Below are 16637 nucleotides of genomic sequence, written 5' to 3'. Positions count from 1 at the left end.
CGAGGTGCAGAGGAAGAGGGAGAGAGAATCTCAAGCAAACTCCCCACTGAGCGTGGAGCCCGATGCAGGGCTGGATCCCAGGGCCCTGAGGTCATGACCTGAGCCAAAATCAAGAGTCAGATGCTTAACCAACTGAGCCACCCAGGGGCCCCGTCCTCCAAATACTTTTGAGTACGATGGGCTCTACTCTGAAGCCCTCTCCAAGAATTATAGAAAAACTCTAGAAAATGTCTTTCCCATTCTACAGTCTTCTTGACATTTTTTTCTTTCTCTGTCCGCACGTGTCACTGGTACTATTCAAGTTATCGGTAATTCACTAAATTGCCCAGTTTTATATTTCGACTCTGCAAAAGTGAACACAAGCTCAAGCATCACACACACACCCTTCTGAATCCTGATGCTTCCAAATAATCCATCCTGACGCCAGCTGAGTTATCCCACACAATGAATTTATTCCCTATGATCTCAATTTCTCCTCTTTCTCCTTTTCTTTTTTTCCCTCCCTTACCCCTTTCTGTATTTTTGTCTTTTCTCACCCCAGCAAGTTTCCTCTGTATTTTTCTAACAGTAAGGGAGATACTCTGCCCCCGGGGGGGGGGGGAGGGGGCAGGGGGCGGGGAACAACTTTGTAACTTTTTAGGCAGAGCCTAATAATTTCTAAAAGCCTATAAAATCATACAATTTATTTATCATTAATCTCAGAATTTTATACATTAAATCGCTGTGGTGAGAACGTTTACAAAAAAATGGAATTACTCATAGAGGCAAAGTGGTACTTGCAGATTTGTATAGATTTATTCACAAAGTATCACGTTTGGCATTTAATTTAGCATTTACACAATGTCTATTAACAATTAGAATGTATTAGTGAAACCAAATAGTGTTAATGGAATAGCTCCACTGAGGCAAAAATAGCATCAACAAGGATACTAAAATACACTCCGTCTTCAAAATGAGGGAACAAAAAATAATTCGTAAAAAAAAAAGACATTTTAATTTTAAAATAATTTTAATATTAATAATTTAAAATGTCAAACGTGAACACAGTTTAATGCAATTTATTTGATAGCCACTACGGGGGGCGATGTCTTATTTCCACACTGACATTTAACTACCTCTTTAAAAATTGTAATTATGGTATCGTCAATGCACGTCAGTGCAAATATATATCCCATGACATACTCCTATCAAGTCCTACTTAAGTTCAAATACCCCTTAGGGTCAGACAGTATGGACAATCGTAGTGTGTGTGCAGGGACCCGGAGTCCCCCTTTACCATGAGTTCTCTCCTCCCTAAAATGCAGGTTTATGAGGCGACTCCCAGGATGCAAGGTCAAACCCCAGACCGCAGGAGTTACCAAGCACCACACAGGTCCCCTGATACTCGCAGGTAACACAGTCCTAAGCCAGCATGTGTTTTCCTGATACTGGGTGACACTCTTACAATTTATTCATGCTTAAGTTTCACTACAATTTTTACCTGTACACACAAAGCAAAGCAAACAGCAGCGAAAACTGTCGCTTTAACAGTTTAACTTCAGACTGAAGTTAAAGCAGATCACTCATGAGCATAAATCCAATTATACTGGCATGAATTAAATTACTTGTTAAACACACACACACACACACACACACACACACACACACACTGCTGGGCCAACCTTTCATCTTACTACTCCGTCCTCCAGACCCTGGGAAGGTGTAATGTACATCTGCTTATCAAGAAGGTATCTATGGGAAATATTTAACATGTAGATTCCCATAGAATAGAACCTTATCCTCTATTTAGGTTTGAGAACCTAAAATATCAGTTAGAAATCTCGAACTTGGGATGCCTGGGTGGCTTAGTGGTGGAGCGTCTGCCTTCGGCTCGGGCTGTGACCCCGGGGTCCTGAGACCGAGTCCCGCATCGGGGTCCCTGCAGGGAGCCTGCTTCTCCCTCTGCCTGTGTCTCTGCCTCTCTCTCTCTCATGAATAAATAAAAATATTTTAAAAAACAAAGAAAAGAAACCTCAAACTCTGTTTTTCAGTTAACAGTATAAGCAAATATTGGCAAAGCATTAAATTTACCTGATTGCACATCGTACCCAGCACATACTACGCTGGAGAAACTGTGCCTGATGAACATTCTGGCAAGAGCTCTACTGCTTTGTTTTCTGTGGGTAGAGGATAAATATTCATTGAAGACATACGAAGTATGGGATGCTGGAAATTGAGCCCTACATGGAACAGCTGGGGCTGGTAGCACACAGCTGACATTACAGGCTCACAGGGGAGATGGTTAAGAGTCATGCACAAATAAGACAAGTTCACCAACAATAAGATCTCACAATAAGACACTGTCCATGAATGAGCAAGACAAATTCATGGACAAAAGATTTACAACGTGTCATAAGTGCTCTAAGGAAACAGAGATGTAGAGATGAGATGGGAAAGAATAACAGTAACCACCACTCCATCTTCCCTTGTGCCCCCCCGCCTGGCTAATCCATACAATAACTGGAATTAGACCTCTTTCATGTGAATTAGACACAAAAGTAACTGGAGTTGAGGAGGGTGGAGGAACTGGCTCCAGCCAACGTAGATACATACAAGGTGTGAAGTGAGGACCCAGGTCCAGGTGGATCTATCACGACACCCCTTCATCACGTAGGCAAAGGGGCCGGGGCAGGGGGTGTCTGGGACACCAGTGGCCCTCAGGAGGCCCTCAGACACAGCGGTGGCCATGTGCCCTGGCTCTGCTCGAGTTCTGGGGCAGATCTACGAGAGCTTCAGGATCTAGTTCACTTCCAGCAAATGCAGCCCATGGACAGTACTTATGTAACGAAGCTGAATAAAAGTTACCCAAATTGCCAAATTGGAGGCAACAGGTAACTTTTCCTATTGACTGGGAATGCTTCTGGGAACTTACTAGCCTGGAATGTGGACCAAGAAGGGGCAAAGTCACAGTGGCCACAAATCTCTTACTTCTTTCTCTGTGTCAAAATTTCATCATTTGTACAATGGGATAACAACAACGCCCCCCTCATCGGGTTGCTCCACCTTAGAATGTCAGTCCCTGGAAAGCTGGGAGCACTGCCTGCGTGGCACCTGGTTAAGCCTGGTTCAGGAACCAAAAGGTTTTATTTGGTTGTGTCATAATTAAAAGAGATTATATAAAATGTTGTAAAATATCATTTAAAAAATGAACTCTCTGCAGAGTTTTGTCTTCCCTGTAATGATGGTTTTATGCTGTCAGCTTAGAGCCGAAATCACATCAAGCCAGGCTTTTTATTCAGGAGTCTTTGAAATTACATCTCTATTAACAGTTCCAACTACAGGACTACAGACTGAAAGAGGAAATGCAAACATCATCACATGGTGAGAATGACACTTCCAAAGGCTTCACCGCCACCATGGTAGTTAGTAGTAAAAAGGATTCTCAATAAGTACGTATTCACAGATTTGGAGGGAATCCAAACTAGAAGAGTTTTGCCTCACTAATTGAAGCCTGGATTTTCAACCGTAAGGGGACGATAGGAGACGCAAATATGCCATGCATATCTGAAATCCCAGCTGGGCCCTCATGAGAATCAGCCTTGCTTTGCAAGGCCTTGGAAGGGAGATGAATGAAGCTGTAATTTGGATTGAGCGCCTGGGCCACCTAAACACATCCTGGGGACACTGAGGCCTCCATCCCAGGATGAGTGTGAGGTCAACAATGATCACCAAATCTACGGCCTTCTGCTACAGGTACCAACACTGACCTGTTTATTCGGATCCTGAATCTGGAGGCTTCAAAAATGGTTTATCAAGAAAAAACAAAGGGAGCGAGAAGACTTCATATATGCCATATCTTCTTCCAGAAGGAGCTAAATATGCCATGTGTACTATTTAGTCGTGTGTCGATGGGTTATCCAGGTACGAAGGAGGTATGTGGCTTTATCTGTCAACTCATTGATATATTCTATTGGATGAAGCTACCCCACTGGCTTCTTATATGGGTAAAATGAGGAAGAACGAAGCCAATCCTCCTTTCCTAGGCATTTATCAGAACTAGACACTCCTCATTTGAGTGGAAAGATACTCAAACATTTACCGAAGTTGAACAGAAAGCAGATGATTAACAGTTTATACTCAAACAGAAATTTCCATGTATTCTTTGAAAAGTCATTGTCACACCAATATTTAAATGCAATTCATAATGAGTCATGTTTAAATAGCAATATCATTTATGTCACACTTCAGATATTTACCAGAAATTATGAACAGTTCCCGGCACTAGGAGATAGGATGACAAGCTGGAGATGATGTGAGGCAGGTAGAGTGACGGCGGGGGGGGGGGGGGGTATAAAGAGGAAAAGGTGAACCAAGTCTGATGGGAAAGGGCCATGGTCACCCTCAGGCATGTTCAGTTGAGACCACGTGGGGGCCAGGCAAGCATTTCTCCTTGTTTTCATGGATTCCACAGAAACCCCTGACCACAGAGCATCAAATGCTCAACACGGAATATTAAAGGTTTCTGCACACCGTTCTGAAGCTTGACATTCATCTCCATTAACACTTAACTACACGTTTCATCAAATAAACATCAAATTATTCCCAAGATAAACATTGGTAGGTGTTAGTTGAAAGGGAGAGACGGGAGGCTCAAGCTTCTTCAGTGTCTTTGAAGTTTAATTTTGGTTTCAATAAAAACCCAGAAAGGCAGCTATGTCAATTGAGTTGGTTGAAGACAGTGACCACTTTCCTGTGTAAGAGGCTGAAATGGTGAGAACCGAATGGATCTGTTAAGATTTTAAGAAGAAGGAAAAGTCCAGTGCTGTTCTTTAAAAAAAAAAAAAAAAAAAAAAAAGCAACTTCAATACAGAGAAAACAGAAAGGCACCTAGATAATAGACAAAAAATATTTCAAGTCAAAAACCAAATATAGTAGCAGTTGAAGTGCCAAGCTGAAAAGACACTGATTCCCCCCAAGAAAGCATTCACATAACTACGCAGCCTCTTCACGCACACACTGTGTTGTGCTCCGGGTTGGGGACACAGGTGCTCTGACTTGAGAACACAACATCAGGGAACATCCAGCCAGTTAGGGGATGGAAGCCCCATTGAAATACCTCATTCCCATGCATGGGTCCACGCCTGAAAGGCCTGCAAGTTCAACCACAGACTTGAGTGGTTGTCCTTCCCCAGAATGAAAGCTCTCCAGGTCACTAGAGCAAAGGACTGCAGCCTGTGCTTCAACCCAGGGCAGCATTCCTGGTGAGCTCAGAGGAAGGTTCTTCATGTCCCTAATCAGATAGTCCTATCAGTCCTTGTTTCAACACTTTCGTGAAGAATCCTTGGGTGTTTACTGCAGTGTGGGCTGGAAGATTCCATGAACAAGCTTTCAAGTTCTACAGAAAAATTCCAGAGCTTTTGAAAATTTCAGGGGAATTACACAGCAACACACCAGCTTTTTTGATACACAGAATTGGGACTTATTTATATCAAGACTGCCTGTTAAAAAAATTTTTTTAAATATGGATCTAATTAAACATGTGCATGAACCACATCTAAACTACTCAACCTTTAAATATCAGAATCTCTGAGAACTTATAAATCTTTAATTCTTAGTATTAAAATATTTGGGTTTTTTGTTTTTGTTTAACAATGACATGAAAACTAAACCCGTAAGACATACTTGCAGAATATACTCAGCAGCCATTTAACTATTTAGGCCAGAACATCAACACAAAGACAATTTCCTATTTACCAGCCGGGAAATTAGTTCTCTGAATGATTTGCCCAAGATCACCACCGATGTATTCACTGGTTTAACACCTGTAATGAGAAGCCATTTTTGCTTTGAGAGGTAGAATAATAGAATAATCTCAAGGACTAATACACCGATTCACATCGAGGAATTACTCCGGCCACCTACTGCCTGACGTTCTAGGGAACCCACAGTTCAGCCGACAGGGTTCCCATGAGAAATGACCATCTGCCCGTCAGCCAGGCCGGACGGCAGGTAATACAAATCTGACCAGAAGCGGAAGGCTGGAGGACCGAGAAGACATTGGCAACCACCCTTGCCCTAAGCTTGCTGAGATTAAAAAGAAAAAAAAAAAAAATCATGCTCAAGAGTCTCAGTTTTTTCTGTAAACTATTTGCAACCTCGGAGTCCAGAGAATCCAGCACTTTTGGGCCAGTGGGACTAGATATGGAAGAAAATATAATTCCCATAACGAAGCACTGAGGAAAAATCATGTTATCTACGTTAGCGCTGCAAACTGACCCAATTCAGAAGAGGCTCTGGAATTAACAATTTCCAGAGCAGATTTTATCAGAATAAAACGTTTTCTTTGCCCAGAGATACCGCTTCTTTTCATCATATGTCATGTGTTAATTTCGGAGTCATTTCCATGCGCCCCCAATTCGTGTTCCTAGTGATTACACTTCTCTCCGGAATGAAGGACAAATGCCACTTACACTTTAGATTCAAGAAGTTAGCCTCCCTAGAATAAAGATTTGAAGGGTCCTGCAAACCACTGTGAGATTTTCTTAGAATCTTGAAGACAGAAGAAACAGCAACTCTTCCGTCATTCTCTCCAGCCGAGGACCCTGTCAGGGAGCCAAGCTGCCAGGAGGGGGCACCTGCTGCGGACATCTCCCCAAGAGGTCCTCAGGCACCGTGTAGTAGAGACGCGACGTATATTCTCACTGTGTTTTCATTACTAACTAGTTTTGGAAGGCCCTTCCTTCCACTTCTCATCCCTAAAGTGCTTTGTTTCTGATGGAAATGTAAGCCGTATCAATGGCTTTTCTATCTGATAATTAAGACCTTTAAATGAAACAAAATCAGTCCTGAATATCTCAAAAGTGATAGTCACAGGAAACTCTTTAAATAGTTGCCAACTGAACTTGGAATATCTCACGTGGCTTAGTCAAGTGAAGAGGCGGGTCATCTGACCTACAGCAGAACAGAGAAAAGACAGAAGCAACGACTGATCCAATCCAGGTGGTTAATTTGATGGCTATCTTCGGCCGATGCCTCTTCCACATATCGAGAGGCCAACACTTGTCTCATTGTAACTACTGGTGCGCTTGTTTGCTGTCACTGACTGGAAGCTCCTTAAAGGAAGGCAACCACCAGTCTTTGCATCTCCCAGCTCATTCAATAAACAAACATTAATTCTGCACGGTTTAATGTGGTTTGTATTTCTCCACGTTGCATTTAACAACAGAAAGATCCCACGTTGGCTGCTCATTTGAACTACTTTTAAAAAGCTTAGTCTTAAAAAAAAAAAGCTTAGTCTTGACTCAGATCTTTACATAAAGGATACAATCACAAAAGCCGTATTTGTATCTTTTCACTATATGATGTGTGGTTGTTTTTTTTTTTTTTTTTTTTTTTTTTTTACTTACAGCTGCAAATGTGTGAGTGTACCTCATGTGCACCCACCCCAATAACAATAACATATGGAGCAGAAATAGAATAATCTTCAAAACTGAAGAGGGTGAGGTGAAGCACGTGCTCATAACGGCTGAAGATGGAGGCCCAGGTGAACGTTCCTAGAATTCGAAGACGACTGAATCTAGACCTCTACAGCAATATTGCGTGGGCTTCCTTAATGCAAGTCACATCAGAGGGTTTAAGGAAAAATAAAGGATGGAAAATATCATCCAGTAAACTGCTTGGAAATACACATCAAAAGGCATATCTGTCATCCAGTTTGTGTCATAAATTCCTGCTCAACCATCGATACCATGTCATTCCAGCTAATTACATATTCCAAGTACCTAACCTACAACGAGGCCAGGGCTTCCAAACAGAATATGAAGTTAGGGAGACTAAATGGTGCCTCCTAAGAATAAAAAAGTTAACTGTAAAGAGGTATCACTGCCCTTTCTATTCTACTACTCAATTTAAACCAACCTGGGTTGACCCTATGGATCAGACAACCTACAGCTGCCCTCTCTCCCTTTTCCTGACAGCCAACTTCTTTGATGGACACGGAAGTGCCCTTCTGTAGCCTAGAATGAGGGGCATTAGGGGAAGGAGGTCCCGGCAGCAGAGAATGCCACTGGCCAATCCATAAACTGAATTCATTTAAAATGAGACCACTTAAAGACGAAGTATTGATTTAACAATCAGTATAAGTAGCAAGTGTTTCGGGTATGAATCATGTGCATGGTCTCAGACCCCAACTCAGCTCACAAATGTAGCATTAAGGATCCCAATCATCTCAACTATAACTACACTTGAGTGTGTAAAAAAGAAACCTGTTATAACAAAAATTTTGCAAATAAAATACCACTATCTAGAATGAGTGAATGGTGATGGTCAGATACAGGTGTACTGAAACCCTGTATTATTATTTCTTAAATACAGGTTGATCCAGAAATCCATTTTGTATCAATGTAAAGAACTAGAAGCATTTTTTTTTTTTTTTTTTTACTTCATAAGAATTCCATCACTAAAACTTGGCTTTAGGAAACCAGACACAGATCTATGAGAGATCTCAGAGGTGACACTGAAAGTATTTATTGCTCTAATCGCCTTGGTTCAAACTAAAGCACAATGCTCAGGGAGGAGATGATGACAGTTGAATGCCGGCCATCACGAAGTGTATGAAAACAAGGAGGAGAGGAATCACAAATGATGTGCCCCCCCCCCCCCCCGCCCCCTAAAGGAAACACTATGGCCTTTGCTAAAGGTTCATTATCAGCTGGTGCCTGGACTTGAAGGCAAAGCAAATAACAACATTCCAAAATAGGTCTAATTTGTACAGAATGATGCCAAATGGCCAAATGGAACATGCTCTTCTGTGCATTCAGCCCCTTCTGCAACCAACAGGTTCTGAGCTAGAAACTGACACCCAAAGATGAAGGAAGCTAGCTAGCTCCAGGCCTGGAGGAATGCACAAGCTGGAATAAGTGGTTACAGCACAGAACCTGGGCCAAATTTATTTTCACTTTGTTATAACCAACAAAATGTGTAAAGATTTAAAGCCACATGGCATCTGGGGGCCTACCACGCCCAACCTCACAAAGGCTCTTATGAAAAATGCATGGGTGAAGTCGTTCGATAATGATTGATCCAGTCTGAACCCATGATATCTGGTAACTTGGAGGAAAGGGTGAGGACTAAACCTAAACCAGCCCCAGCCTCCATTCGCTGTGGTTTATTTCTGAAAAGATTCCATAGTGTAACAGTGCTTGTTCCCCACAAATAATACAGTTTCACTCTTCCTTGGAGACTCTACCTAGGGAGGAAGATTAGATGCATAAGCCATTAGTACTAATTATTGGTAATGTCTCAGGGCTTTAGGACAATTACTACTAAAGTTACTGCCTGGAAACAGAATAATCACACTAATTGGAGTTCATCCCATATTCATCTTCATAGTAAGCACAACCCTGAGGAGAAATTTGGTGTCCATAAATGGAAGCCATTTCAGCTGCCAAAAGTGATTTTCCAAAGATGCAGGCCCCCCATGAATAGAATGAACAACAGACCACCTTGCACCCTGTGAAGCGTGGCGAGCGTGGTACGCACCACAACCGTCCTACAAGAACACTGAGAAGGGGCAAAAAACCAATACATTTCCGCCTTCTATCCTTTTCATCCAGAGGAGTGGAGACAGCAAATAATCACATCCGCTTTGATAAATGCAAGAACAAAAATGCCAAGTGCTACACAAGGTGAGGACAGGCAGGAAAGGCATCTCTGAGAAAGTGGCATTTAACTGAAGGGTTCTTGGCCAGAGGGAGAAAGAATATTCCAGGCAGAGGGAACGGTAGGCAAGAGCCTGCATGCAGCAGCCTTGAGAGAACGAAGGTGGACGAGAGAGAAGGATGAGGGAGTTTGAAGAGGAAACTAGAAGATACATGTGCAGGAATTTACAGATTGGCAAGGATTTTTATATTTTATTCTAAGTGGACCAGAAAGTCATGATATAAAGTGTTAGGTAGAGGGATGTAGCAGGGTATTAGGGCAGTAATCAAGGAGAGGAATAGAAGCCTTAGAAGCTTCTGTGAGGTTCATGGCTTAGAGCAGAGGGTACTGAACATACAGAGAGACACTGACAAGGGAGGCTTACGGGAGCTGGGTCACCAGGAAGAGTCCAGTTTTGGAGAATCAGAGGAAAAAGGATTGACCAAGAATAAGCATGAAATGAAGACCATGGACATCAGCTTGAAAATAGACGTTGCGTAAATTAAAGAGCTAAAATTAAAAATCCTATTACTTGCAGCGCATTTTATGCAGAAAGTAATTGACCACATATAAGCTTTTATAAAAGACACTAAATAGTACCAACTTTCAATTATTTCAGGGTCCGTGGTTTATCTGGTGTAGTAAAATTGAATTGTTATATTCAATTTCGTGGTGGATTAATGAGGTAATATTTTTATTGCCGTAGTTAACACAACATGACGTGACCTGAAATTTGAAATACAAAGAGGCAATGGATGAGTCACTCCAGAGGACATCCTCCAACCCTGCAAATTGCTTTTTCAGAAAGTCTCTCAAAAGTGTTAAGCACAGGCATATGCCCACATCTACATTTGTTGAGAATGCCCCTCAAAAAATCCCATAAGTATCAGTACTTGTTTCGTTATTTGGAAAGACCCAAAATTTATTAGCCTTGATTTCTGAAGTCATCAAGACTTGACACAATTCCTCACACTTCTCACCGTCCACTCCCTAGTGTCCCAACTGCATGCTAAGTAAACCTTTCATCAAAACTCTGCTTCTCACACACTTGCCTTTGCTAAAACCCGTCTTCCAACACCTCCAGCCATGTAAACCTGCTCCACGGTGAGACTGCACGTGGTGAATCCCTACCAGGAAGCCGTGATGCTAGAGGAGGATTTTAAATCAGCCTACACATCTTTTCCACTCTTTCCTTTACAATAAGTTCTCTCTGCCATTGTCACAATTGGTAGGACATTTTTAAAAAATTTTTTAAAGATTTTATTCATTTATTCCTGAGAGACACAGAGACACAGGCAGAGGGAGAAACAGCCTCCATGCAGGGAGCCTGATGTAGGACTCGATCCCAGGACCTGGGGGTCACGCCCTGAGCCGAAGGCAGATGCTCAACCACTGAGCCACCCAGGGGCCCTTGGTAAGACATTTTTAAAGAGGGCTTACCTCCAAATAATTCCATTTTCATTTACTCAAACTAGCTAGTTCTTTACACTGTACTAAGTAAATCTTTCTCTCACGTCCTTTGTTCACGCTCTTGTAATATTTGGGTATGTGCATGTCCTTGTGCATGGGAAAGCCTGTGGGCAGGGGCAGAGAATCTTAACAGGATGCCAGAGTACAACCCAGGTTTCACCACACACTACTACTTGCCGGTTGGTGGCAACTGCCCAGGGCATGGTGTCGAGAATTCCAAGGCAGGTACCAACGTCCACCATGACCACAAGGGAGCAAACAGTACCTGCCTACACCCTTTGCCATCCCCAGTCCAATGAAGCCACAAAAACATGACTTTGAACCTACACCAGGCTTGACATTTTCTAATGACATGAATCTTGGGGGGAAATTAACTTCCCTGCATCTCATGTCACATGGAGGCACTTGGGTTTGTCCCGCATGGATTGGTGAGGACCAAACCAGGGGATCAAGCACCATCGATTCTCTCCACCCTCTTCTGAGGGGCAGGGGCGAGTGAAGCAGCTTTTCACACGGGACTTTGGAATGTTCCTCACCATAGACCACCTTTCCTAGTATGAATGAGCATGAGTTGTTACAGGTTGAGCTGTGTTCCCACAAAATTCATACGTTGAAGCCCTAACCTCCCAACAGTATCTCAAAATGTGACTCTATTTGGAGACCGGGCCTCCAAGAGGGTGATTCAGGTAACACGAGGCCATGAGGAGGGGGACCTTAATCCAGCAGGACTGGTGTGTTTATAGAAATCAGGAAGAGACACCAGGGGTGGGTGTGTGCACCAGATGCAAGAGGTCCCAGCAAGAAGGCGGCCACCGCAAGCCAAGGAGAGAGACAGAAGAAACCAAGCGTGCCAACACCTTGATCTTGCACCTCTAGGCCCGTACATGATGAGAAAATCAATTTCTGTTGTCTCAGCCATGCAGACGGTGGTGTAGTGGGAGCCCCAGGAGACCAAGACAAGAACGCCCCGTCCCTCCCTCCTCACACTCAGACGCCCGGACAAAGGAGCAGCGGGCATACTAACAACGGGTCACTGAGGGCTGACCCAGAACAATGCGGTTCTGCTTGCTTTTTCTACTTACCAGAAATCCTGCCCACACAAGGGGAATCCAGACATGCCCAGAACAGAAAGGAATGGTGTTCCCCTCTCTCCGGCCAGAAACCCAGCTGCAAAATTACCGAACAAGAACCTCCAAGCACGGCCCGTTCCAATCCTTTTCAGAAGTGTTCCACAAACCTGCGTTTAACAAGTGACGCCGCTGCTCACAGGTGCCCCCTCCCCCCGGCCCCCTGAGGACCAGACCGCTTAATTAGGCAGGGCGATGGTTCAATACGTTCTCAGAATCAGGTTTAAATGGGAATGCCAATTAAACCGCACACTCACCACCGTGCATTTTAATCCTCTAAAACAGTTGTGTAAGCAGTGAGATGATTTCTCTGCCCGGCAAACTATGCAAACAATTGCCAACACGCCAGGGCCTGCTGGGTTGGTCGTGCTCTGCGCTGCTGCTACTAACAACTGTCTCAATGCCCCAAGGGTCTGGGTTGCCTTGGCTTGGGCTCTGCAGAACCCTGCCCCCACTCCCCATGTTACACCCTCTTCCAATAGGAATCCGGCCCAACGCAAAACTGGCTTCAGTTTTTTTTCTTCACTCCTCTTAGAAACAGCAGTGACATTTTTCGCAATATTACATCATCCTGGACTTCCTTGCCTTTTATCGGAGATTCTTGGCTACCTCACTATAGAAAGGAGTGACAAAAGGTCCTCCTTTGGTCCTATGCCCAGCCAATGGGCATCGATTCAGAAGTGAGAACTGCAAGCAGTGGCTCTTGGCTTGAAGAAGAGCAGTTAAAGGGGGAACGGGAGTACACCTGTCCCGGGGGGCCAACTGCTCCCTGCAGGCAGCACCTGCTAACGTCATGGTGCTTGCTGCTGGAAGCAGGACCTCGGTCAAAGACTGTGTTACCATGGGCAGCACTCAAGTTCAAAGTGCGACAGAGTGGCCTTCTGTAAGCAGGACAGGCTAATTAACACTGTTGTTTCGGTGGTGGTGGTGGTGGGAGGGGGTGATGTGAAGCCGATGGACATTTAGAGTCACTTTCACAAAAATTCACGTTTTGGGGCCCCTGGGGGGCTCAGTGGTTGAGCGTCTGCCTTCAGCTCAGGTCCTGACCGCGGGGTCCTGGGATTGAGTCCCACATCAGGCTCCCCGCAGGGAGCCTCCTTCTCCCTCTTTCTGTGTCTCTCATAAATAACAAATAAATAAATAAATAAATAAATAAATCTATCTTTTTTTTTTTTTAATTCACTTTTTGTTACACTCTCTGCTTCAGAGTTGGTTGAATGTTGAACCTAAGATCTTAGAAACATTACGAGAGCTCCTTTCCCACCGCGTTTATTCCATTCCCTATTCCAACTACCATGGAAGTTGGAATACTTCACTCTTACCTTAGTGAAGTCCTGTGTAATAGAACTCCGCTGCGTTAAAGTCACTTCTGTGACTTGTGCATTGTGGCCAGTCGGGGTCTCCTAGGATGGCCACCCACCCAAGAGACTCCAGGACAGATGAAATAAAGCTAAACTCTCTGGATGGTGGGAACAATCCCAGTCAGACCAGAAAGGAAGGAGGGAAACGGAGTGAGCTATTAATGTTTTTATTTCTTACACCAGCGAGACCTTCCGTGAGACTTCTCAGTCATCAGCCAACCACTGGATTGGATGAGGGACAAAAGTAACTTGCAGACGGTGGTCGCGTGAAGAAAACACATACCTGAGAAACCATTATTCATCTTGCGTTAACAACCTTGTAGAGAACGTTGCTACAAACACCTGTTACCACGTGTCTGAGAGCCAAGCCCTGGAAATTCTAGAACCAGGTTTCCCAAGTCCAGTTGGGTGAGCCCTGGGAATTCGAGACTAGAGGTCTCGACAAAAGATCACCAGGGCTACTGAGGAAACCTGACCTGTCAACAGGGCGGTATCCACTGAGGCTGGGAGATCCTGAGAAGCCCCAGGAGCCAGGGTCACCAGCAACTGTTGAGATTCTTTCATGAGTCACTTGGAGAAGATTCCAGACCACCTTCTCTAATCATATGAATGTCTGTAGCGAATGCCGACGTGGTCACGTACCCGCACCCTACCTTCCTGACGCGATGCAGGATGAAGGAGGGCAGAAAGTCACCTCTCATCTTCCCACCTCTACACCACTGATTTCTCTAGATTTTCCTTTCTCCCGATCGGCTCAAAGATGCCCGAGGCAAATACAGACGCCCCTACTCTGCATCCAAACAGCTGAGGACATCTGTAAAGGCCAGAGGCAAACATCCCTCCAGCCCCTACTGTTTTCAAGACAAGCTCAGAGAAGCTAGGACAGTACTCCACAGGCCCAGGAAGACCTTTCTTCTATATATTCTTGAGAAATAGGGACGTTCTGGAGCACCTGGTGGCTCAGTGGTTGAGCATCTGCCTTTGGCCCGAGGCATGACCCTGGGGTCCCGGGATCGGGTCCCACGTAGGGGTCCCTGCATGGAGCCTGCTTCTCCCTCTGCCTGTGTCTCTGCCTCTCTCTCTGTGTCTCTCAGGAATAAATAAAATTCAAAAAAAAAAAAAGGAAATAGGGATGTTCTTACGGTTACTAGATGGTTGCTCTTATTGTCTCTTTTGATACAATGTTTCCCAACTAGACCCTGTTACTACATAACTTGGCGGGTGTATTAGTCTAGTCCGGAGGGTGTGTGTCGACAGGTAAATGAGGTGGCTCCGTGCAAAATCGGTTTGCCAAGCCGTCCAAGAAACTTGTAATTTAGAAAGCTCAACCAGGAAAGGCTGTGCTCTCGTGTCTGTTTCTTCATAAACTTGAAAAAGAAGTTTCCATCTGGATTTATTTTAGGAATATATTTCTGACCCACAAAGCGGTAATAATTAAAAGCATTTATAAAAACTGTGAAGTCACACGGATTGCAGGTTTCCCTGGAAAGAACGTACGTTCGTCGACGCTTGCTCTCCCCTTACTGGAACGTCTAGATGGATCCTTGTAAATACGACGTTAAAACCGTATCTCATCAACAGTGAACTTACCGCAGTGTCTACTCACTGTTAAATATGAAATTAAAACTGAATCTCACCCAAAGTAAACTTACCACCGTTTCTCCAAGTGTGAATGCCCACAAACAACTCACAGTGCTCAAATAAGTTCCAAATACCCGATTACTAAGCTCTCCAGTGTGTTTTAACAACGTAAGGCCTTAAGGGCCGTATTTTAACGGCGATTTCAGGAACCTGCAGCTCTCTTAAATCCTCTAACTCGGCCCCAGTGCTATCCGTGGCAATTCTGAAGAAAAAAGATTCAACCTCGGGCTTTACGCAGCTCTCAAACCACCGAGCCAGAGAACCTCAGCAATCCACGGAAGAGCTGGTGTCCACCCTCCCCCACGACACCCTGGATCTTCCAAGGGCCTCCCTGAGCATTTCCTAGGGCACAGCGCTGGGCTATGCACCACTTCACAGCCCCCAAACCAGCCTAAAGCCAACTGGCTTTCTTTTCCAATGTGTCCCCTCACTCCGTAGCACCTGCCCCCCCACCGCCCCCAGCCAGCACCACTGTTCATTTGAGGAAGAAAGCAAAGATGTGACCCCAAAATTTACTCTTATAAGCAAAGTTACTTTAATGCGTGCCATAAATGCTTTGGCATGTGAAGGAAGTCACGTCCTATAATGCAAGAGGGGCGAGGTAAGTTGAAGGGGAAAGAAGGCATGGAGTAAAGCCATAGCAGGTACCAACCACAGGTAAGGGGCACCAGTGGTCCCCATCAATGGCAGAAGAGATTCGTTGTGCAGAGGAGAGGGGGGGAGGGCGGCAGGGAGAGGATCAGGACTGGATTTTCAAAAAATGGTACCAGGGTCAAAGAATGGTAAGAATTTAAGTTACAGACATTGGGTAAGAGTTTGACTCAATTCCACAGAAGGGAGGGGCAGCGGCAGGGAGGCTTTATTGGGAAATAACCTGGTTTTCCACTGGGCCACTAACCAGCTCATGAGACTTTGAGTAAGCCACCAACTTTTCTAAGGTCCTTTTGAGTTCCAAAAATAATTGTTTAGGTCACGAGCTTTCAAACATTCTGGGAGGATGACACAAGTATTTACAAAAGATTGAGGCTGGAGTTAGGGGGGTATTTGAAAGCAGTCACCGATTTTCTGCAAATGAATCCTACATGGAGGCAGAATGAAAATGGGTTCACAAAGATAGGACTCAGTTTGCTTCTCGTCGGGCGACCCTAAGTGCATAGCAGGAAGGAGGTCAAGTAGCATCCCTGGTTAGTAACTGGGCGAATTACAGGTAAGGCATCTGGGTGTGTATCTCCCCTTGCGAGGTGTATCGAGGAAAGCAAAGGGGCCAACCAAGGCCATATCCATCTAAGAGTCCTTATTCGAAGCGGCCACCACCACCACCATCATCACCATCCAAGAAAAGGATGACTTAAGGACACTA

The 16637-nt window shown here is 44.4% G+C and overlaps 1 protein-coding gene across 5 annotated transcripts in view; it reads right to left on the bottom strand.

Moving 5' to 3' along the window:
- The window catches only part of BASP1 (brain abundant membrane attached signal protein 1), a 56247-nt gene that overhangs the window by 31639 nt on the left and 7971 nt on the right, over positions 1 to 16637 (bottom strand). The window contains exon 1 of one of the 5 annotated variants that reach the window (XM_041750828.1): positions 12533 to 12653. The exons of 3 other annotated variants lie outside the window; for them this stretch is intronic. The gene's annotated coding sequence lies outside the window, so the exon portion shown is untranslated. One more of the 5 variants, XM_041750827.1, reaches the window with a different exon arrangement.

The sequence above is a fragment of the Vulpes lagopus genome, chromosome 3 (genome assembly GCF_018345385.1).
Source record: "Vulpes lagopus strain Blue_001 chromosome 3, ASM1834538v1, whole genome shotgun sequence".
In the NCBI taxonomy this organism is placed as follows: Eukaryota; Metazoa; Chordata; class Mammalia; order Carnivora; family Canidae; genus Vulpes; species Vulpes lagopus.
The sequence above is the reverse complement of the archived record's forward strand: the minus strand, read 5'-3'. Positions and strand labels throughout refer to the sequence as shown.